Raw genomic sequence first — 13,172 nt, 5'->3', positions numbered from 1 at the left:
ATAATGCAGTGACCAGTGTGTGCCCCCAATAATGCAGTGACCAGTGTGTGTGCCCCCAATAATGCAGTGACCAGTGTGTGCCCCCAATAATGCAGTGACCAGTGTATGCCCCCAATAATGCAGTGACCAGTGTGTGTGCCCCCAATAATGCAGTGACCAGTGTATGCCCCCAATAATGCAGTGACCAGAGTGTGCCCCCAATAATGCAGTGACCAGTGTGTGCCCCCAATAATGCAGTGACCAGAGTGTGCCCCCAATAATGCAGTGACCAGTGTGTATGCCCCCAATAATGCAGTGACCAGAGTGTGCCCCCAATAATGCAGTGACCAGTGTGTATGCCCCCAATAATGCAGTGACCAGTGTGTGCCCTCATTAATCTGGACCGCCGAAGCGGTCTGCTGTCTTCTGTCATCAGCGGGGGGGTTAGAATTGAGAGGATCGGAGTGGCTGTGTTTACCGCTGCATGATTACAAAAAGCCGAGTACAAGTTCTTCTTACCCGGCGGAGAGGATGTCCTACAAAGTCCCGCCTCCTGGACACCGGCTCCTATGATAGACGTCACCAGTGTTCTGTCTATCATAGGTAAGAGCCGGCCCAGGAGGCGGGACTTTGTAGGACATCCTCTCCGCCGGAGAAGAACTTGTACTCGGCTTTTTGTAATCATGCAGCGGTAAACACAGCCACTCCGATCCTCCCGATCCTCTCCATTCTGCCCCCCGCTGAGACAGAAGGAAGCAGACCGCTTCGGCGGTCCAGATTTTAATCCGTGTGGGTCCGGAGTCCGCCTATTGAGGACCCCGGATCTATTCAATAAAAAAAAAAAAAATGTTTGGGAAAGATCATGCGAGGCCCCTTTAACTGCGAGGCCTTCGGCGGCCGCCTTACCGGCCTAATTAGAGAGCCGCCTCTGATTAAATGGAAACATATTGCTACGCTTAGAGACGCCTCTCTTCTCTTTGATACTCTGTAGCTCCTGCTGGATTTTGCTTCTAATCCCCTTATGGAAGCGGCTATTTGTGGATGGACATTTTATGCAACCTATGGCAATGCTATAATCTTTTTATATGGACTATAAACTGAAGGACTTATGAATAAATGGTTGTGGAACGAATCATCTGAGTTTCCATTATTTCTTATGGGGAAATTCGCTTTGATATAAGAGTGCTTTGGATTACAAGCATGGTTCCGGAACGAATTATGCTCGCAATCCAAGGTTTTACTGTATATATCGTCCCCAAAAAGCCCTTTTTAGGGCTGGTATTTGAGTAATTTATATATATATATATATATATATATATATATATATATATATATATATATCTATTGTGCAGTTGCCTGCCCGCTGTGTGTGAGAGGCCACAGACCCACCTCAGACTGTACTGTGTGCACACCACACTCATTTCGGGTGGCACAGGCACAGTACCTTGCAGTTTAAAAAATATTTTTTTTTTCCTCTGTCATAATTTCAGTGAGTGTCAGGTCCACAGAGTGTACTGTGCCCACTGCAGTGCCCACCACTGATATATATACGGTGGCACAGCAGCTTGTTGCAAATTGAAAAAAAATATATATTTTTTATAATTGCAGTTGCCTGGGCTGCAAGTGACTGTCAGGTCCACAGAGTGTACTGTGCCCACTGCAGTGCCACTGCCCACCACTGATATATACGGTGGCACAGCAGCTTGCAAATCAAAAATATATATATTTTTTTATAATTGCAGTTGCCTGGGCTGCCAGTGACTGTCAGGTCCACAGAGTGTACTGTGCCCACTGCCCAACTCTCCTATAGGGTGGCACAGCACCTTGCACTCATAGTACCACAAATCTAAAAAAAAATGACAGGCAGAGGCAGGCCACCCCGCAGGGGCCGTCGTGGTCGTGGTGCTGTGATTTCCTTTGGCCCTAGAATAATGCCCAGTGTTCAGAAGCCACAGACCCTGAACTCAAAGAATTCTGAGGCCATAGTTGACTGGCTAACACAGGACACCCAATAGTCTACAGCTTCCGCTCGGAACCTTAATGCACCATCCTCCTCCAGCTCAGCTTCGGGCACCTCTCAATTTACCTCTCGCCCGCCCGCTGGCACCACCACCAACACTAGCACCACAGCCGCTTCACTTGATCTGTCAGAGGAGTTATTTTCACATGAGTTGGAAGAAATAAGTGATGCGCAACCATTAGTGCCAGAGGATGTAGATAACGGGGATATGTCTCAGTCAGGCAGCATTATACACATGGACGTACATAGAGATGATGATGATGTTGTACCTGCTGCTGCTGCCTTTGCTGAGTTGTCAAGTGAAGCGGCTGATGATGACGATGTGTCCGTGGATGTCACCTGGGTGCCTGCTCGAAGAGCAGAAGAAGAGGGGGAAAGTTCAGATGGGGAGACAGAGAGGAGGAGGAGACGAGTTGGAAGCAGGGGGAGGAGGTCATCGCAAGGAGCTAGTGGCGCAGTCAGACAGCATGTAGATTCGGCACCCGGGGTCAGCCAGACAGCACACCAATCAACGCAAGCTGTTGCCACCACCAGAATGCCGTCATTGCAAAGCTCAGCAGTGTGGCATTTTTTTTGTGTGTCTGCCTCTGATAGCAGCGATGCCATTTGTAACCTTTGCCAAAAGAAACTGAGTCGTGGGAAGTCCAACACCCACCTAGGTACAACTGCTTTGCGAAGGCACATGATCTCACATCACAAACGCCTATGGGATCAACACATGAGTAAAAGCAGCACACAAACTGAAAGCCACCATCCTCCTCCTGGTCCAGCATCTTCAGCCACGTCAACCACTGCTGTCCTCCTTGCCCCCTGTCAACAACCCGCCACTCCGCCTCTCACCTTCAGCAATTCCTGCTCGTCACCTGCCCACAGTCAGGTGTCTGTCAAGGAAATGTTTGAGCGTAAGAAGCCAATCTCACAGAGTCACCCCCTTGCCCGGCGCCTGACAGCTGGCTTGTCGGAACTCTTAGCCCACCAGCTTTTACCATACAAGCTGGTGGAGTCTGAGGCTATTGGGACACCGCAGTGGAAGGTACCCGGCCGAAATTTTTTTTCACAAAAGGCAATCCCCAACCTGTACTCTATTGTGGAAAAAGAAATCATGTCACGTCTGGCACACAGTGTTGGGGCAAGGGTCCATCTGACCACTGATAGCTGGTCTGCAAAGCACAGTCAGGGCAGGTATATCACTTACACTGCGCATTGGGTAAACCTTCTGGCGGCTGCCAAGCATGGAATGCATGGCTCTGCTGCAGAGGAGTTGGTGACACCGCCACGACTTGCAGGCAGGCCTGCTGCCACCTCCTCTACTCCTCCTACTCCATCCTCTTTGCTAACCTCCTCGGCTGAGTCCTCTTCTGCTGTTGCGTCTTGCTCCACACCAACTGCACCCCCCCAGCTCCCCAGGGGCTATTCCACATGCCGGATACGACAGTGTCACGCTGTCTTGGGGTTGACTTGCCTGAAAGCAGAGAGTCACACCGGACCAGCACTACTGTCCGCCCTGAACGCACAGGTGGATCAGTGGCTGACCCCGCACCAACTGGAGATCGGCAAAGTGGTGTGTGACAACGGGAGCAATTTGTTGGCGGCATTGAATTTGGGCAAGTTGACACATGTGCCGTGCATGGCACATGTGTTGAATCTGATTGTGCAACGTTTTGTGCAGAAGTACCCAGGCTTACAGGACGTCCTCAAGCAGGCCAGGAAGGTGTGTGGCCATTTCAGGCGTTCCTACACGGCCATGGCACACTTTGCAGATATTCAGCGGCGAAACAACATGCCAGTGAGGCGCTTGATTTGCGACAGCCCGACACGTTGGAATTCAACACTGCTAATGTTTGACCGCCTGCTCCTACAAGAAAAAGCGGTCAACGTGTATTTGTATGACCGGGGTGCTAGGACAGCCTCTGCGGAGCTGGGTATTTTTTTGACACGTTACTGGACGCTTATGCGCAATGCCTGTAGGCTCATGCGTCCTTTTGAGCCTAATCTGTGACCCTGTTATCATAACATGAGATATCTGACTGCATTATTTGAATGTGTTCATTGTCGCTTATATCTTTATTTGTAGAACCATGAAGTACACATTTTTGTATACAAGGTTATACTATCTGTATTTAGCTGTAGGCTTGTATTCTCGGTATTTTGGTACATATACTTGTATTGTTTCCCTATGTAAAAAACCCAATAAAAATGATTAAAAAAAAAATAAATAATAATAATTATTCCATCATAGGTTTACTTGTTACAGCAATGACATCTGTTACACAAATCCTCACCATTATCTTGGTGGACTCAGGTGCCCAGTTATCTAAAAAGCTCAGGCTGCAGTTATTGTTAATCAAGATTTCTAAGTTGTTAAACTTTTTGGTTTCATAGATAACATCTGCATTCTTTTTAACTGATGAAAAATTGTATTGTATTTTTTAAGTTCATAGTCCCTTCTATATTTTAGGGTTCATACTAGCATATTTTACAGTTTATAGTAAACTAAAATTTCAGTATAAATTTCTTTATAACATGTATAAACAAATAAATAATTGTATTTAATGGTATTACGAAGCTGTTATAATGTTAGTTAAATAACTATTTACATCTGCATCTATTGAGAAAATTCACCTTGCAGCTGCCATCAATTCTTGGAAATTTCAATTTATTATGTGGATCATAAACAGAAAAAAAATGGCGCCTCCTATGTGCATCTATTGAGAAATTCACCTTGCAGCTGTCATCAAGTCTTGGAAATTTCAATTAATTATGTGGATCATAAACGGAAAAAAATGGCGCCTCCTATGGGCATCTATTGAGAAAATCCACCTTGCAGCTGCCATCAATTCTTGGAAAATACAAAAATAAATACTAATAGTTTAAATTTAAGGCAATACACTATAAACTGGAAGTGATTATGGTGCTTATATTAGTGCATATATATTACTCCCTCATATGTCAAAAATGCAAATATCGTCATGAATATGTGACAACCATTCAAATACACAAAATTATATTCTCTAAATAAATAAAAGTAAACAACTATTTCTAAATATATAAATGGGTATCTTCTACACCCCGTGCTTGATTGTGCTTTGTTTTTTCCGTCTCGTGCGTGCTCAGATTTAATATTCCTCCACCTCAGTCCAAAGGGGCCACTCACCAGATATATTGGGGCCGTCAAGACCCCCACAGCTTTATATATAATATTGGTCACCGTTTGTATCTTCCGTTTTTTAATCAATCCTTAACACTCGCAACCTGGGCAGATCTGTATATTTTAACTGTATATTGTTGAGCCAAGCTTCAATACGTTACAGATTCCCAGAAAAAAAACCACAAAGACAGATGATCCTGCGATACATTTATTAACCACTTTACCACCGGAGGATTTTGCTGTCTTACGTCCAGGCCACTTTTTGCGATTCGGCACTGTGCAACTTTAACTGATAATTGCGCGGTCGTGCGACGCTGTACCCAAACTAAATTTAAGTCCTTTTTTTTCCCACAAACAGAGCTTTCTTTTGGTCGTATTTGATCGCCTGTGCGATTTTTACTTTTTTCGCTATAAACAAAAAAAGAGCATAAATTTTGAAAAAATAACAATATTTTTAAATTTTTTTTATAAAATTCCCCCCCAAAAAATGTAAAAATCTAAATTTTTTAAAATTTTTGGCCAATTTGTTTTCTGCTACATATGTTTGGTAAAAAAAATCACAATAAGCGTATTTGATTGGTTTGCGCAAAAGTTATTGCGTTTACTAACTAAGGGAAAGATTTTTGTACTTTTTGGTGGTTTTTTTTTTAACGAGTAATGGCGGCGATCTGCGTTTTTTTTTTTTTTTGCGGGACTGCGACATTGCGGCGGACAGATCGGACCCTTGACTGACATTTTTGACACTTTTGGGGGTACCAGTGACATTACTACAGTAATCTGTGCTATATATATGCACTGTTACTGTAAAAATGACACTGGCAGGGAAGGGGTTAATTTTTTTTGGTGATCAAGGGGTTAATGTATGCCTGGTGCTTACTGACGTGTGTGGGGGGAGGGGACTGCGTGACACAGGGACAGATCGCATGTTCAGCTATGCTGAACCCTGACCTTGCCTATCACTTGGGAGATCCGCCCGCTTTGTTTACACAAGCGGGCGGATCTCCACACTCGATCCCCAACGATCGGGGAAGTGCGTCGGTGATCTGCGGGGAGAGAAGGTAAGTGACTGCCACTGCAGCCTGTGCTGAATAGGAGGGGGGTGGGGCGGCTCGGCTGCATATAGAGAGGATTTGATGTCTCCTTATGCCGCTGGATGGATGGATTCTTCTCCTCCCTTCTGCAGGCATTCTGCGGCTGCAGGAGAGATATAGAAATATCAATTTCTCTATATGCAGCTGAGCTGTCCCGTCCCCCTCCTATTCAACTTCTTTTACTGCCCCCCCCGTGTTCTTAGCCCCCCCCCCCAGTGTTGTGATCGTAGCCCCCCTCCCCAGTGATCGTAGCCCCCCTCCCCAGTGATCGTAGCCCCCCTCCCCAGTGATCGTAGCCCCCCTCCCCAGTGATCGTAGCCCCCGTCCCCAGTGATCGTAGCCCCCCTCCCCAGTGATCGTAGCCCCCGTCCCCAGTGATCGTAGCCCCCCTCCCCAGTGATCGTAGCCCCCCTCCCCAGTGATCGTAGCCCCCCTCCCCAGTGATCGTAGCCCCCCTCCCCAGTGATCGTAGCCCCCCTCCCCAGTGATCGTAGCCCCCGTCCCCAGTGATCGTAGCCCCCCTCCCCAGTGATCGTAGCCCCCGTCCCCAGTGATCGTAGCCCCCCTCCCCAGTGATCGTAGCCCCCCTCCCCAGTGATCGTAGCCCCCGTCCCCAGTGATCGTAGCCCCCCTCCCCAGTGATCGTAGCCCCCCTCCCCAGTGATAGTAGCCCCCCTCCCCAGTGATCGTAGCCCCCCTCCCCAGTGATCGTAGCCCCCGTCCCCAGTGATCATAGCCCCCCTCCCCAGTGATCGTAGCCCCCCTCCCCAGTGATCGTAGCCCCCCTCCCCAGTGATCGTAGCCCCCGTCCCCAGTGATCGTAGCCCCCCTCCCCAGTGATCGTAGCCCCCCTCCCCAGTGATCGTAGCCCCCCTCCCCAGTGATCGTAGCCCCCGTCCCCAGTGATCGTAGCCCCCGTCCCCAGTGATCGTAGCCCCCGTCCCCAGTGATCGTAGCCCCCGTCCCCAGTGATCGTAGCCCCCGTCCCCAGTGATCGTAGCCCCCCTCCCCAGTGATCGTAGCCCCCCTCCCCAGTGATCGTAGCCCCCGTCCCAAGTGATCATAGCCCCCCTCCCCAGTGCTCTTAAACCCCCTGTACTCTTTAGCCCCCCCGTGCTCTTCAAGTCCCCACAGTGCTTTTCATCTCCCCCTATGCTCTCTGGCTCCCCCAGTGCTCTCCACCCCCCTGTGCTCCCTGGCTCCCCCCTAAGTGATTTCCAGCCCCCCCCCCCATGCTTTCCATCCCCCTGGTTTTCCCTGCCCACCAACCCCCCCCCCCCCAGTGCTATCCACACCCTGCGCCTTCCAACCCCCCTGCAATGCTTTCCAAACCCCCCCCTTAATTCTCTCCAGTCCCCCCCCCCTTGCCCTTCAGCTCCTCCAGTGCTATCTGCTTTCCCTGTGCTCTCCAGCCCCCCTAGTGTCCTTCTATATTCTATCATGTCTGCAGTCTCTGACCTTCTCTTGTATCACATCCGCAGTCTCTGGACCATCTCCTGTACTATGTCTGCAGTCTCTGACCAGTTCTTGTATCACGTCTGCAGTCTCTGACCATCTACTGTATCACGTCTGCACTCTCTGACCATCTACTGTATCACGTCTGCAGTCTCTGACCATCTCCTGTATCATGTCTGCACTCTCTGACCATCTACTGTATCGTGCCCTCAGTCTCTGACCATCTCCTGTATCGTGCCCTCAGTCTCTGACCATCTCCTGTATCGTGTCCTCAGTCTCTGACCATCTCCTGTATCATGCCCTCAGTCTCTGACCATCTCCTGTATCATGCCCTCAGTCTCTGACCATCTCCTGTATCATGCCCTCAGTCTCTGACCATCTCCTGTACTATGTCTGCAGTCTCTGACCAGTTCTTGTATCACGTCTGCAGTCTCTGACCATCTACTGTATCACGTCTGCAGTCTCTGACCATCTACTGTATCACATCTGCAGTCTCTGACCATCTCTTGTATCACGTCTGCACTCTCTGACCATCTACTGTATCGTGCCCTCAGTCTCTGACCATCTCCTGTATCGTGCCCTCAGTCTCTGACCATCTCCTGTATCGTGTCCTCAGTCTCTGACCATCTCCTGTATCATGCCCTCAGTCTCTGACCATCTCCTGTATCATGCCCTCAGTCTCTGACCATCTCCTGTATCATGCCCTCAGTCTCTGACCATCTCCTGTATCATGCCCTCAGTCTCTGACCATCTCCTGTATCATGCCCTCAGTCTCTGACCATCTCCTGTATCATGCCCTCAGTCTCTGACCATCTCCTGTATCATGCCCTCAGTCTCTGACCATCTCCTGTATCATGCCCTCAGTCTCTGACCATCTCCTGTATCATGCCCTCAGTCTCTGGCCTTCTCCTGTATCATGCCCTCAGTCTCTGGCCATCTCCTGTATCATGCCCTCAGTCTCTGGCCATCTCCTGTATCATGCCCTCAGTCTCTGACCATCTCCTGTATCATGCCCTCAGTCTCTGACCATCTCCTGTATCATGCCCTCGGTCTCTGACCATCTCCTGTATCATGCCCTCGGTCTCTGACCATCTCCTGTATCATGCCCTCGGTCTCTGACCATCTCCGTTATCATGCCCTCGGTCTCTGACCATCTCCTGTATCATGCCCTCGGTCTCTGACCATCTCCTGTATCATGCCCTCGGTCTCTGACCATCTCCTGTATCATGCCCTCAGTCTCTGACCATCTCCTGTATCATGCCCTCAGTCTCTGACCATCTCCTGTATCATGCCCTCAGTCTCTGACCATCTCCTGTATCATGCCCTCAGTCTCTGACCATCTCCTGTATCATGCCCTCAGTCTCTGACCATCTCCTGTATCATGCCCTCAGTCTCTGACCATCTCCTGTATCATGCCCTCAGTCTCTGACCATCTCCTGTATCATGCCCTCAGTCTCTGGCCTTCTCCTGTATCATGCCCTCAGTCTCTGGCCATCTCCTGTATCATGCCCTCAGTCTCTGACCATCTCCTGTATCATGCCCTCAGTCTCTGACCATCTCCTGTATCATGCCCTCAGTCTCTGACCATCTCCTGTATCATGCCCTCAGTCTCTGGCCTTCTCCTGTATCATGCCCTCAGTCTCTGGCCATCTCCTGTATCATGCCCTCAGTCTCTGACCATCTCCTGTATCATGCCCTCAGTCTCTGACCATCTCCTGTATCATGCCCTCAGTCTCTGACCATCTCCTGTATCATGCCCTCGGTCTCTGACCATCTCCTGTATCATGCCCTCGGTCTCTGACCATCTCCTGTATCATGCCCTCGGTCTCTGACCATCTCCTGTATCATGCCCTCGGTCTCTGACCATCTCCTGTATCATGCCCTCGGTCTCTGACCATCTCCTGTATCATGCCCTCGGTCTCTGACCATCTCCTGTATCATGCCCTCGGTCTCTGACCATCTCCTGTATCATGCCCTCAGTCTCTGACCATCTCCTGTATCATGCCCTCAGTCTCTGACCATCTCCTGTATCATGTCCTCAGTCTCTGACCATCTCCTGTATCATGTCCTCAGTCTCTGACCATCTCCTGTATCATGTCCTCAGTCTCTGACCATCTCCTGTATCATGTCTTCAGTCTCTGGCCATCTCCTGTATCATGTCTTCAGTCTCTGGCCATCTCCTGTATCATGTCCTCAGTCTCTGACCATCTCCTGTATCATGTCCTCAGTCTCTGACCATCTCCTGTATCATGTCCTCAGTCTCTGATCATCTCCTGTATCATGTCCTCAGTCTCTGACCATCTCTTGTATCAGGTCTGTAGTCTCTGACCATCTCTTGTATCATGTTTGCAGTCTCTGACCATCTCCTGTACTATGTCCAGCGGGAACACTCTGCAGCCACACCGCACAGCACACCCAAGGTAAGTGGAGGACTGGAGAGAGGAGTGACTTCTACTTAGGGATTTATTTTGCAAATAGGCTGGGCTGGCACTGGCAGCAACAATTTTATTCAAAGAAATCAGGATTTCTTCTGCAAATATACTGGCACTGGCAGCAACAATTTAATTCAAATCAGGATTTCTTTTGCAAATAGGCTGGCCTGGCACTGGCAGCCAGGCATAGTACTAGTCTAGTACAATGCCTGCCAGTGCCTTGTCTGATCTGATGATGTCACTGCCAGGCTATTTGCAGAAGAAATCCTTATTTTTCCTCATTTTTTTGATCATGTGTCATGATGACATTGGTTTTGGTAATTGTCTGACTCTGATGCCAGCCTATTTGCAGAAGAAATCCTGATTTGAATAAAATTGTTGCTGCCAGTGCCAGCCTACCAGGGGCTGATCTGAGGTGTGAAGGTGCAGGAATTGGGGTGACCTGAGGTGTGAAGGTGCAGGAATTGGGGTGGTCTGAGGTGTGAAGGTGCAGAAATTGGGGTGGTCTGAGGTGTGAAGGTGCAGAAATTGGGGTGGTCTGAGGTGTGAAGGTGCAGAAATTGGGGTGGTCTGAGGTGTGAAGGTGCAGAAATTGGGGTGGTCTGAGGTGTGAAGGTGCAGAAATTGGGGTGGTCTGAGGTGTGAAGGTGCAGAAATTGGGGTGGCCTGAGGTGTGAAGGTGCAGAAATTGGGGTGATCTGAGGTGTGAAGGTGCAGAAATTGGGGTGGTCTGAGGTGTGAAGGTGCAGAAATTGGGGTGGTCTGAGGTGTGATAGTGCAGGAATTAGGGTGATCTGATTTGTGAAGGTGTGCAAAAGCTCACTTGATTTCTTATTTATTCTATTTAATGTTATTTAATTAAAGCATATTTTCATGTAGTTGTATGTTTTATTTGGCTAAATGATTAAATGCGCCTATATTTTTGGTAGAATATAAAAAAATTTGGGGCCCCACTTTTAGGTTTGCCCAGGGCCACACTTTATCTAAAACCGGCCCTGCATCCAATTAGTTTGCGAATTGATTGGATGTAGATGGAACTGCATTAGAGATAATACATCGGTGTATTTTGTCTGTTTAAGGCCTCTTGCACACTGCAGCTTAACCTCTTCCCGACCACCCTCCGCCTATTTACTAATAATTAAGGTGGCTCTCGGCAAACTGACGTAGGTCTACGTCGGTTGCGCACAGGCGCTCCTCAGCGGGGAAGCCAATGCACAGGTCAGGTGGCTCCGATTGTTGCCTGACATCCGCGATCGCTCCCCGCTGAGAGAGAGCCCCGGTTCACATTTGTGCGAGTGCACTGCTCCGACATTACATGCGATCGGCAGTGCGGTGGGAGTTTAGCCATACAGTTTGTATGGCTAAATTCGCACCGCAGCCGCAGCAAACACGCACAGGGACCCTTTTTTCTAGCCGCATCAGGATCGGATCGCACAGCAGTTCACACTTGTGCGATCCGATCCTGTGCGAACTGCACGATCGCACTGCGATATGCGATCAAACTGGGGGTGTCGTTAAGATTACATTGACACCCCCAGCGTATCACATATGGCAGTGTGAACTGCCGGGGGTGCGTGTGCGATGCGGGAACAGGCTGCGAGCTCGCAGCCTTCCCGCACTCGCATAAGTGTGAACCGAGCCAGAAGAACGGTCAGCTGTTCTTCCAACGATTATTGGGGGTTTTATTTTTACTAAAAATATGTAGCAGAAAACAAATTGGCCTATAATGTTAAAAAAAAAAAAAAAAATATTTTTAATTTTTTTTTTTGAGAATGTTATATATCAGAATGTGAAAAATATTGTTTTTTTTTTTTCAGAATTGTCGCTGTTTTTTTGTTTATAGCGCAAAAAATAAAAATCGCACAGGTGATGAAATACCACCAAAAGAAAGCCCTATTTGTGGATAAAAAAGGACAATTTTATTTGGGTACAGCATCACGCGACCGCGCAATTGTCCGTTAAAGTAATGCAGTGCCGAATCGCAAAATATGGCCTGGTCATTAAGGGGGGAAAATCTTCGGGTCTTAACCACTTGCCGACTGCCTAACGCCGATTTACGTCAGCAGTCAGCCCCTCACAGGCAAAGTGAAGTAGGTCTACGTCGCTAGGCTGGGAGGCTCTAGGGAGCGAGCGCGCGCCGCTGGAGGGGCACTCCCCCTCGCTCACGGACACCCCCGCTCGTGTGCCCGGGGGACCCGATGTCCGCCGGCACTCGCGATTGTCCGTTACAGCGGGAGAAAGGCAGGCGGCTAATGTAAACAAAGCCGCCTGTCATTCTCCCCTGTGTAAGAATAGAGATCATACGGTTCTGCTATGCAGGACCGTTGATCTCTGTTCTTACACCTCAAGCCACAGCCAATCACAGTTAGAATCACGCCCCTAGGGACACACTTAACCCCTCCTTCTAAAATAAAGTTAGCTCCTTCCCTGCCAGTGTCATTTTTACAGTAACAGTGCATATGTATAGCACTGATTACTGTAGTAATGTCACTGGTAACCCCAAAAGTGTCAAAAATGTCAGTCAAGGGTCCGATCTGTCCGCCGCAATGTCGCAGTCCCGCAAAAAAAATCGCAGATCGCCGCCATTACTCGTTAAAAAAAAAAAACAACAATTACAAAAAATTTTCCCTTAGTTAGTAAACGCAATAACTTTTGCGCAAACCAATCAAAATACGCTTTTTGCAATTTTTTTTTACCAAACATATGTAGCAGAAAACAAATTGGCCAAAAATGTTAAAAAATTTAGATTTTTACATTTTTTTGGGGGGAATTTCATATAAAAAAATGTGAAAAATATTGTTATTTTTGCAAAATTGTCGTTCTTCTTTTTTTGTTTATAACGCATGATCAAAAAATCGCACAGGTGATCAAATACCACCAAAAGAAAGCTCTGTTTGTGGGAAAAAAAGGACGTCAAATTAATTTAGGTACGGCATTGCACGACCGCGCAATTGTCCGTTAAAGTAACTCCACCTATATCTCATCCTTGGCATGCTGACAACTGTAGTCCACCCATATCTCATCCTTGGCCTGCTGACACCTGTAGT

Source organism: Pelophylax lessonae (assembly GCF_965119305.1).
Source record: "Pelophylax lessonae genome assembly, chromosome: 9".
NCBI lineage: Eukaryota > Metazoa > Chordata > Amphibia > Anura > Ranidae > Pelophylax > Pelophylax lessonae.
Note: the sequence above shows the minus strand (reverse complement) of the source record.